The sequence below is a fragment of the Panthera uncia genome (assembly GCF_023721935.1).
Source record: "Panthera uncia isolate 11264 chromosome A3 unlocalized genomic scaffold, Puncia_PCG_1.0 HiC_scaffold_11, whole genome shotgun sequence".
Lineage (NCBI taxonomy): Eukaryota > Metazoa > Chordata > Mammalia > Carnivora > Felidae > Panthera > Panthera uncia.
In genome coordinates, this window is record NW_026057578.1 from 52395028 (window position 1) to 52404568 (window position 9541).

The 9541-nt window shown below is 39.0% G+C and overlaps 1 pseudogene; it reads left to right on the top strand.

Annotated features, from left to right (window-relative positions):
• The first annotated feature begins 717 nt into the window (after positions 1 to 717).
• Positions 718 to 7899, top strand: LOC125935998 (MORF4 family-associated protein 1-like; annotated as a pseudogene).
• Positions 7900 to 9541: the final 1642 nt, after the last annotated feature.

A 9541-nucleotide genomic window follows, 5' to 3' on the forward strand; every position in this document is an offset into this window, starting at 1 on the left:
ACGCGTATGCATGTGTGTCTGTGTGCATGCATGTGCCTCTGTGTGTGCCTATGCCTATGTGTGTGCATATGTGTGCCTGTTTGTGTGCATATGTGTGTCTATGTGTGTCTGTGTATGCACGTGCCTGTGTGTGCATATGTGTGTCTGTGTGTTCCTGTGCCTATGTGTATACACGTGTTTCCGTGTGCATGCACGTGCCAATGTGTGTGTGCCTGTGCCCGTGTGTGGGCATATGTATGACTATGTGTGCATGTGCCTGTGTGTGCATATGTGTGTCTGTATGTGCATATATGTTTCTGCGTGTGTGCATGTGCCTGTGTGTGTGCATATTTGTGTCTGTGTATGTGCACGGTCCCAGTGTGTGCATGTGTGCCTATGTGTGTGCATGTACCTTTGTGTGAAATTTTTCTTTGAAGACACTGGGATCAAAATACCTCCATTTTCTATTTTTCATTTTTGTTTAGATGACCCACCGGGGATGGATGAGTTTTCTGTTGCTGGCATTTTGTACAAATTTCGAGTGGATGTTTCTTTACAATGTCTTGCTGGCACGGGTATTCTCGTTCGATAGGGCATAGTCAGCCAGGTCTGTAGCATGTAGCACAGCCATTCAGTATTGAAATCATTCATCAGGAGAGGCAGACAGAACATGTTCATGGCTGAATTCCCCGTAGCCATTCCCCACATTTGTAGAAGTGTAGATTTGTCAGAATCGTCATGCACATCAGGACTTTAGAAAGCTTAGCTTTGGAGCAAGAAAATAGGTGTGGTGTGATGTTTAAGAATGAAAAATGGAAAATCAATTTTCCCAGAATCCTGAGCAGTGCTGCAATGAATGAGGAGGGAGAGGGTCTGCTGCAGGTTGGAAGCTGCCCTGGTGGGAACCGTCCTAGCAGAAACCGACAGCAACACCAGCTTAAAAAATGCTTACCCCTCTGTGTCCTCCCTGCACCCATGCTGCCAGAGTGGGCTTGCTCACTTTTGCTTTCCTCACTGAAACTTCCATCCTGCAGTCCCTCCAGACACTTGGCACACACAGCTCAGACCAAAGAGGCCACTCAGTCCCTCTAAACAGTCCCTGGACTGCACTGGATATTTTTCAACTAAATATCTCCCTGTCAAAAAACACACCCTAATGTATGTGCATGTTTTATTTTTAACAGCAAGGGGCTTTCTTTTTTTTTTTTTTTGAAAGTTCTCTGAGAAAGGGGGTAATAAAAATCCACTCAAGATAATACAAAGGCAATTGCCTCTCAGTTTCCCAAGATCCCATCTGGGCTGAGACAGTTGGAACTAAATCTTGGAAAGAGAAGCCTCCAAATGCTTCTCCCCACAATGGCTGGTCACTGTCATTCATTCCCCCTGCAGGAGAGACTGCTTCTGTTCACAGGTGTGTGCAATGGAGAGGCTTGCACACCTCTTCAGATACAGGGTGCCTGTCCACCCTGTAGGTGAGGAAAATGATCGCCCTGCAAGTGCCCACTCTCAGTGGCACAGTTGGTGACCTCTCTACTGTCCAATTCACAGTGTGGACCAAAAGGAGACTCTCATGTAATTGACATTTTACACACATTGCAACATCTTAATTTTATGGTGAAAGAGTTCTCTAGACTCAGAAATTTATTTTGGTATCTATTGAGCTAATTAAGCTTTCCAGTTGGTCTTGTTTCATTACAATGGCCACTACCAAGGGTACTCAGGCTATCGAGTCACATGGAAGAAAGTACGAGAGGCAATCTTTCTCCAGACCCTCAAAAGTCAATGTCATCTTTTTCCCAGTGATGTACCTCTAGAAGACGAATTCCAGACTATTGACAGCAACCTTACGATGTGAGAGCACTTTGCTATTTACAAAAATTTTTCAGGTACTTCCTTCCTCTCTTCATCTTCCAGTGTAGGTAACAAAACCATTATCCCTACTTTGCAGATGTTAAAATTGAGGCTTACGAAGGGTTGATCTGTTGAAAGTCACATGGAAGAGCAAAATTCCAACCCAGACTTCTATTGAAACTCGGGTGTTTTTATTTCCAATATACCAAGTTTCCTCATGGCAGCAGAAGTGTGGAGACAGAAAAATAAAACCATTTTGTTTCCTAAAGTTCCTTTCACTGTTCCAGTATGAAGAAAGGTATTTGATCAATAAAGTTGTTAAAAATTAGAAAGATCCCCGCTGGTTGAGTAGATGTATCTTTGAGAGAATGTGTTAATCTTCACTTCATTTTTTAAAAGCAGGATATATTTATATACATATAATCTCCATACTTCTCCCATGTCTTTTACTTACAGTAAGCAATGTTCATAAAACTTCCATCAAGATACCACTCCAAATTGGTTCACAACACTCTTAGGTAAGCAGATTTTAAAAAGGAAAGCGTTATTGTTGAAGAGAGCAAGATAAGGTGAAAAAGGAATTAATTAGGGAAAAAAATAGAATGAACAATGGAAAATGACCACAGGCAACAGCAACTCTTGGGATCTTGAATTTCTCTCAACTTTCAGGTAGAAGACAAGGCTTCTTTCTGTTCTCATTTTGTTTTTCTTACTGAAGACAAGAAAAGGCGGCACTTGACTGTATACAAAGTGGATCCTGAATTGTTTCACCCCAAATAACCCCATACAAACATTTCAAGTGAATTACAACAGCTAATCTGAAGGTGGGTTATTGCTTCCCTTAAACCTGATCTGTTTTATTGCTCAGCTCCTCCAACTTCAGAGAAAGTCTTTCTTGAAAAGGGAGAGCAAAGAAGGCACAGGAAGGGGAGGAGAGGAAGGGAGGGAGAATTAATCAGATTCAGAAGTAATCCTATAAAGTAGCACACTGGCTTTTTTATTGCCTCACTCTATTCTATATTAAATCTCTAAATGCGGTATTTAAACCTTTTTTTCTCTTAAAAAAGAATTCAGCATAGTGATTCAACTGACAGGAAAATGCTTTCTATTTTATTCATTTTATACTCTGGCGAAAAATTATAGGGAGGACCCCCGTCTTTCTTAGCTTTCAAGAAACTTAGAGCTCAAATGACAGAGATAATTTTTTCATGATTGTATAATAAAAATTGAATCCATTATCATAACCTTGTGGCGTTGCAAGAGTCTATACTGACTTTTGTCAGTACAAGAACATAATGTGTTTGGTGCCTCTTTAGGGCTAAAACGCATTTTTCTATATAATAAATCTTTGACTATTACCAGTCTTTATGTAGAAAGAATTCTGGTGTCATGTTTAGTGAATTAGAAAATGGGATTATGATGGGGCGCCTGGGTGGCTCAGTCGGTTAAGAGTCTAACTTCAACTCAGGTCATAATCTCACAGTTGGTGGGTTCGAGCCCCACGTCAGGCTCTGTGCTGACAGCTCAGAGCCTGAAGCCTGTTTCATATTCTGTGTCTCCCTCTCTCTCTGCCCCTCCCCTGTTCATGCTCTGTCTCTGTCTCAAAAATAAATAAACATTAAAAAAAAAAGAAAATAGGATTATGAGAGTACTAAATGTGGTTAGGGGAGAATTGATTTCAGAATAGGTACATAGTGCATTAGCTAGTCTCTGGAGTGGAAGTAGGTGACCCCTGACTTGCAGTTTCGCCAATGTCTGAGGAGCAAATGTTCCACCCGTGGCAGATTTCAAGCTGCTAGGCTGGTATCACTGCATGCGGAGACAAGAAGAGATGTGTAGACAACCATCCCTCTATAGCGTTTCCACCATGCATATGCAATAAATAGGAATAATCTCAAGAGGCGAGATATTAGCACAATGTAAAATCATGAGGAAGTCATGTTTTTTTTAGCATTTATTACTTTTTAATAAAATCCATTTCATTGTAGGCTTATGTAATTTAAATTTTAATAATGGCTGTGTTTAACACTGGGCTCACAAAATTTCTGAACATTTTATAAGCCCTCTCATGATCCACTAAGAGGTGGCTGTAGACACCGCTAATTGCAGAATGTGTGTAGAAAACAAACAAAATATATACTTGAACTTATTACTTGAGAAGTTCTATCAAGCCTCCACCCTTGACAATTGCATTTAGTTGTTGGGAGATACAAAGATGGGTGAGAAATGGCTTCTGGCCTCAGGAAGCTCAAGATACAGAGGACAGGAGAGGCCTGGGAGACTCCGTCAGTTAAGCAGCTGGCTCTTGATTTTGGTTCAGGTTGTGATCTCACAGTTTGTGGGTTCTCAGCCCCATGTTGGGATCTGCACTGACAGCGTGGAGCCGGATTGGGATTCTCTCTCTCTCTCTCTCTCTCTCTCTCTCTCTCTCTCTCTGCCTCTCCCCAGCTTTCTCTCTCTCTCTCTCTCTCTCTCTCTCTCTCAAGATAAGTAAATAAATTTTAAATAAAAATATCTAGGGTTGTCTGGGTGGCTCAGTTGGTCAATCATCCAACTTTGGCTCAGGTCCATGATCTCACGGTTCATGAGTTCAAGCCTTACATCAGGCTCTGTGCTGACAGCTCGGAGCCTGGAGCCTGCTTCAGATTCTGTGTCTCCCTCTCTCTCTGCCCCTCTCCTTTTTGTTCTCTCTCTCTCTCTCTCTCTCTCTCTCTCTCTCTCTCTCTCTCTCAAAAATAAACAAACATTAAAAAATTTTTTTTAAAAAGTTGTAGAGGAGAGGACAGGCAGTGCCAGGGAAGATTTGGATAAGTGCCATAGATAGACCAGGGACATACACATAGTACCTGGCAAGGACCCACCCTAACAGGGGGGCTTTGAAAAGGACATTACAGGTAGTCTTTAAGGGGTGAGCAGGATGATAGTTCAGACAGAGAAAAGGGAAAAAAAAAGACATTCTTTGCAGGAAACACAACAAATGCAAGATCAGAGATAACACTTTTCTCAATTTTTTCCCAAGCATGAAGACTATGGTTAAGATCATAGCTGGATGTGACTTTTAGATTTTTTACATACTAGCCAGGTTTGACATAGACTTAATCACTCTTTCTTCTGAAAAAGTGTAACTAATAAAGGGCTGTCTTTAGAATTCAGTACTTGCTTGGCATTTGAGATGCACTCAACAACCATGGCAGAAGGAAGAGGAGAGAAAGCAGAAGCAGGAGAGGGCAGGAAAAGGTAATTGCTTATAAGGAGCAGGTTGCTCAAGTCTGATCTCTTTCAACAATAAATGTTTAGTTGGTGTTTGTTATTATTTGGTGGGGCGGGATGGAAAGGAACAATAGAGCTCCCTCCTTTCAGTTCTCAAGTTGGTTAGAAGTTCAAAGACTTCAGATATGAAGCTTTAGCTGCCTGTTTTCAAATATGTCCCATCCTGCTAGAATCCCAACCTAGTTGGATTTCTCACAGTTTTCTTTAGGGGCATAAACTAATGTTTGAGGCAACTCTTCTGAAAAGAGATGTTTAATATTCACATGTGTTTTCTTAGACAGTCTGGAAGATCTCCAGATCTTTGAGTTTCTTGGGTTTCTTTGAGCTCTTTTCCAAGGAGACATTAAATGATCTCCAATCCAATTTGAACCTGAGAGTGGAATATCATTAGCATGTTACAACTTGGCTCCTGGTAAGTATTGCAAATCACTCTCAGCCTATACTATTGCTTTGCCAATTTGTCACTTGGGTACAACTGCATGAGTTTACTTGTACATCAATGCAACAAAAAGTTCTTGTGTTGATTTTAACAAGGACCAGCCAAATTAGATGAAGAGTGATGAACAGAACTTGGTTCTAATTGCTTGGAAGCAGCCATGATGATCCATTTCAGGATGCATATTATAGAAGGGTTCCCTGTTCATGTGGTCAAGACACTGAATCACTGAAGTGCCGTTTAAGAGTTCACATCCTAAAGATGTTTGCATCTTAAAATAAGCAAATGGCATTTTGAGTGTACGGTGTTTTGTTAAATCTGAGAAATGCCTTTCATTTGACAAAGTAACAGAGATGTAAAGACTGTTATTCTAGAAACAAGAATGCCTTCGAGATTGAAGTTCTCCTTATGGGAAGTCATTGCCTTTGGCATAATGTTCCATACTCTTAAAAGAAAAATATCTTTTTTATACTTTTCAACACGGGATACAGCATTCCAAACATTTTTAAATTGGTATTCTATCTTAATTTCTGTGTCAAAACCTTGTACAGAATTTTAATGTCATGGGTAATTTTAGGCTAATGATTATCACATCATAAATACAAAGTTATAGAATTGAACTGTGTGTATACATATATATTTTTTTCTCTTGCAAACATCGTTATTATACATGTTTTTCTCCAATTTTATTAAGCTGTAATTAACATCATAATTGTGTAAGTCTAAGGTATACAGTGTGATAACAATACACATACTCTGCAAAATGTTTACCACAATAAAGTTAGTTAATATATCCTTCACCTTGCATAGTTACCATGGTGTTGTTGTTATGGTGAGAACCTTATAAACTTTCAAGTGTACAATACAGTATTCTTAACTCACATACTGTATATTAGATCTATGGAATTTGCTCAACTTACATGTGAAAGTCTATACACTTTGACCACCATTTCCCCATTCCCCCCACTCTCCAGCCCCTGGCAACCACCAGTCTACTCTATGTTTTTATGTATTTAAATTTATTTTTGATTCCATGTAGAAAGATAGTAGGCAGTATTTATCCTTCTCTAGAGGCTTATTTCACTTAGTGAAATGTATTCAAGGTCCAACCATGTTCTCACAAATGGCAGGATTTCCTTCTTTTTAATGGGTGAATAATATTCTTATGAGATATATATGTATATTTCATTATATGTAATATGAAATACATATGGAAAATATATATACTTCAGATATATATATATATGTGTATATATATATATATATATATATATATATATATATATAGATCTTGGTGTATGGCCATTTTAATGTGCCATTGAAATTGATTTGCTGTTTGAATTTAATTTTGTTGAGTTTTTTTATGTCTATATTCATCAAGGATACTTACCTGTAGTTCTTTTTTTGTAGTATCCTCATCTGGATTTGTTATCAGAGTAATACTGGCCTCTTAAAATGAGTTTGGAAGTATTCTGTCTTCTTCAAATTTTTGTAATGGTTTGGAAAAAATTATGTTAATTTTTTTGTCTTTTCAAGAAAATAAATACTTTTATTAGCATGGTAATTTTTTTATTACACCTGGAAAGGTTTTGACCTCATACACTTGTCAGATCAGCTACTGAAATAAATTTATAGCAAGACAACTTATGAAGTTCAAAAATACCCAGTCCCTGTGCACATTAGGGTCCAATGCAGACAGTCCTCCTGTCATTCTCCAGCCCCTCAAGAGCCTTTGCAAATATCTCTTCCTATGCCCAGAATCCCCTGAAATGCATCATGGTATTACATCAATTTGTACAGAATACCAAGATCAAGTCTCCTATTCTAGGAGTTGGGCTAAGTTGGGCTGTCCAAAAAAAATGACCAGACAGGTTACATCAGATAGTGTGTCACATAAAATTTAAATTTTCAACAAATCACATCTCTCTTTCTTTGTTGCAGACATTGATAGCAAAATTCTGGAGAAGTGGGAGAGAATATGGCCCTTCGATGTCCTCGAGCTGGCAGAGCTGGAGGAGGTGAAAGTGCTGGAGCCTGAGGAAGATTTCCAACAGCTCCTGCTGCCAGTCATCAATGAGATGCTGGATGACAATGTGGCTCTCACCCAGGAGTGGGGGAGAGCATACATGCAGAAGCAGCAAACTATGGCAGATGGACAATATGCTCATCCAAATAAAAACACAGGTGGAGGGGAAGCCTCAGAGGAGAGCACCCTGAATCATCTTCAGAATCCAAATGATGGAGTCAAAGGCAGAGTGACCAAAAGGAATAAGAAGGCCGAGGAGAAGGCCAAGGAGCCCATGAAAATGGCAGAGATGTTGGTGGAGCTGGTCCAGTGCATAGAAAGTGGTGAATCATCCTGAAGGAAGGCCGGTGGTTTACAGCCAATGGGTTCTGGCCAGCCAATGGAGATTGGTCCAGCTGAGTTTGGACAGCCCAAAAGCTGAAACCAGAGGGCTTTTGTTCTCTCTCTCTCTCTCTCTCTGTCTCTCTCTGTCTCTCTCTTTTTCCTCTGTATACACTCTGCTCTCACCTACACCACATTTATGCAATTCTCTGTGTTTGGTTGATGACCTCAGTGTAATTTTTGGTTTGGAAAAGTAACTTGTATTTGGAAAATGCTCTCACATGAGAATTAGGGCCTAGAAGGTAAGCTCTTGGAGCAATCACAATTGTTCTTGGGCTTTGGTTATTTCTAAATTCTCAGGTGCTTTGCTCTTTGTTGTGTGACTTGATAGCTCCCTGGAACTTTGAGTGATACATGACACTCAGAGTTGGAGTTTTCCACTTCTAGAGGTGCTAAAGAAGCTGTGTTACTTCTAAAATATTACTTCATGCAGCAACTGCTAAAGAAGCTGAAGAAGGGACTAGACTTCATCTGGGAATATGAATGGGGCTAATGAATCAGAAGGGGTGGAGTATCGTAGTGTCTGTATTTCTGGACTTTAATTTCTGTGTGAGACCAGATGTTAATTCTTTTTTTTATAAGTTTGGTAGAATTCACCCATAAAGTCATCTGGTCCTAGGCTTTTCTTTGTTGGGAGACTTTGATTACTAATTTAGTTTCCTTTCTTGTTAATTCAGATTTTCCATTTCTTTGTAATTCGGATATAGCAGATCATATATTCCTAAGAATTTATCAGCTTTTTCAAGATTATCTAATTTGTTGGCATATAATTGCTTTAGTATTCTTTTATGAATTTTTGTATTTCTGTGGTATCAGCTGTTATGTCTCCTCACTTATTTCAGATTTTTTGTCCTCTTTATTTTTTTTTTCTTGTACTATACCCAAAGGTTTTCCAACTTTGTTTCTTTTCAAAAAATCCCACTTTATCTTTGTTAATCTTTTCTTTTTAATTTTAAATTTACTTATTTAAATCCAAGTTAGTTAACATACAGTGTACTATTCATTTCAGGATAGAACCCAGTAGTTCATCTCTTACATATGATGCCCAGTGCTCATCCCAACAAGTGCTCTCCTTAATGCCCCTTGACCATTTAGCCCATCCCCACACCCAAAACCCCTCAATCAACCCTCAATTTGTTCTCTGTATTTAAAAGTCTCTTACAGTTTGCCTCCCTCTCTGTTTTTATCTTATTTTCCTTCCCTTCCCCCATGTTCACCTGTTATGTTTTTTAAATTCCACATATGAATGAAATCATTTAATATTTTTCTTTCTCTGACTGACTTATTCAACTTAGCATAATACATTCCAGTTCCATCCATATTGTTTCAAATGGCAAGACTTTGTTCTTTTTGATTGCTGAGTAGTATTCCATTGTGTGTGTGTGTGTGTGTGTGTGTGTGTGTGTGTGTGTATACATATATATACCACATCTTTGTCCATACATCAGTCGATAGACATTCAAACTCTTCCATAATTTGGCTATTGTTGATAACACTGCTATAACATTGGGATGCATGTTCCCCTTCAAATCAGCATTTTGGTATTCTTTGGACAAATACTTAGTATTACAATCGCTGGGTTGTAGGGTAGTTCTATT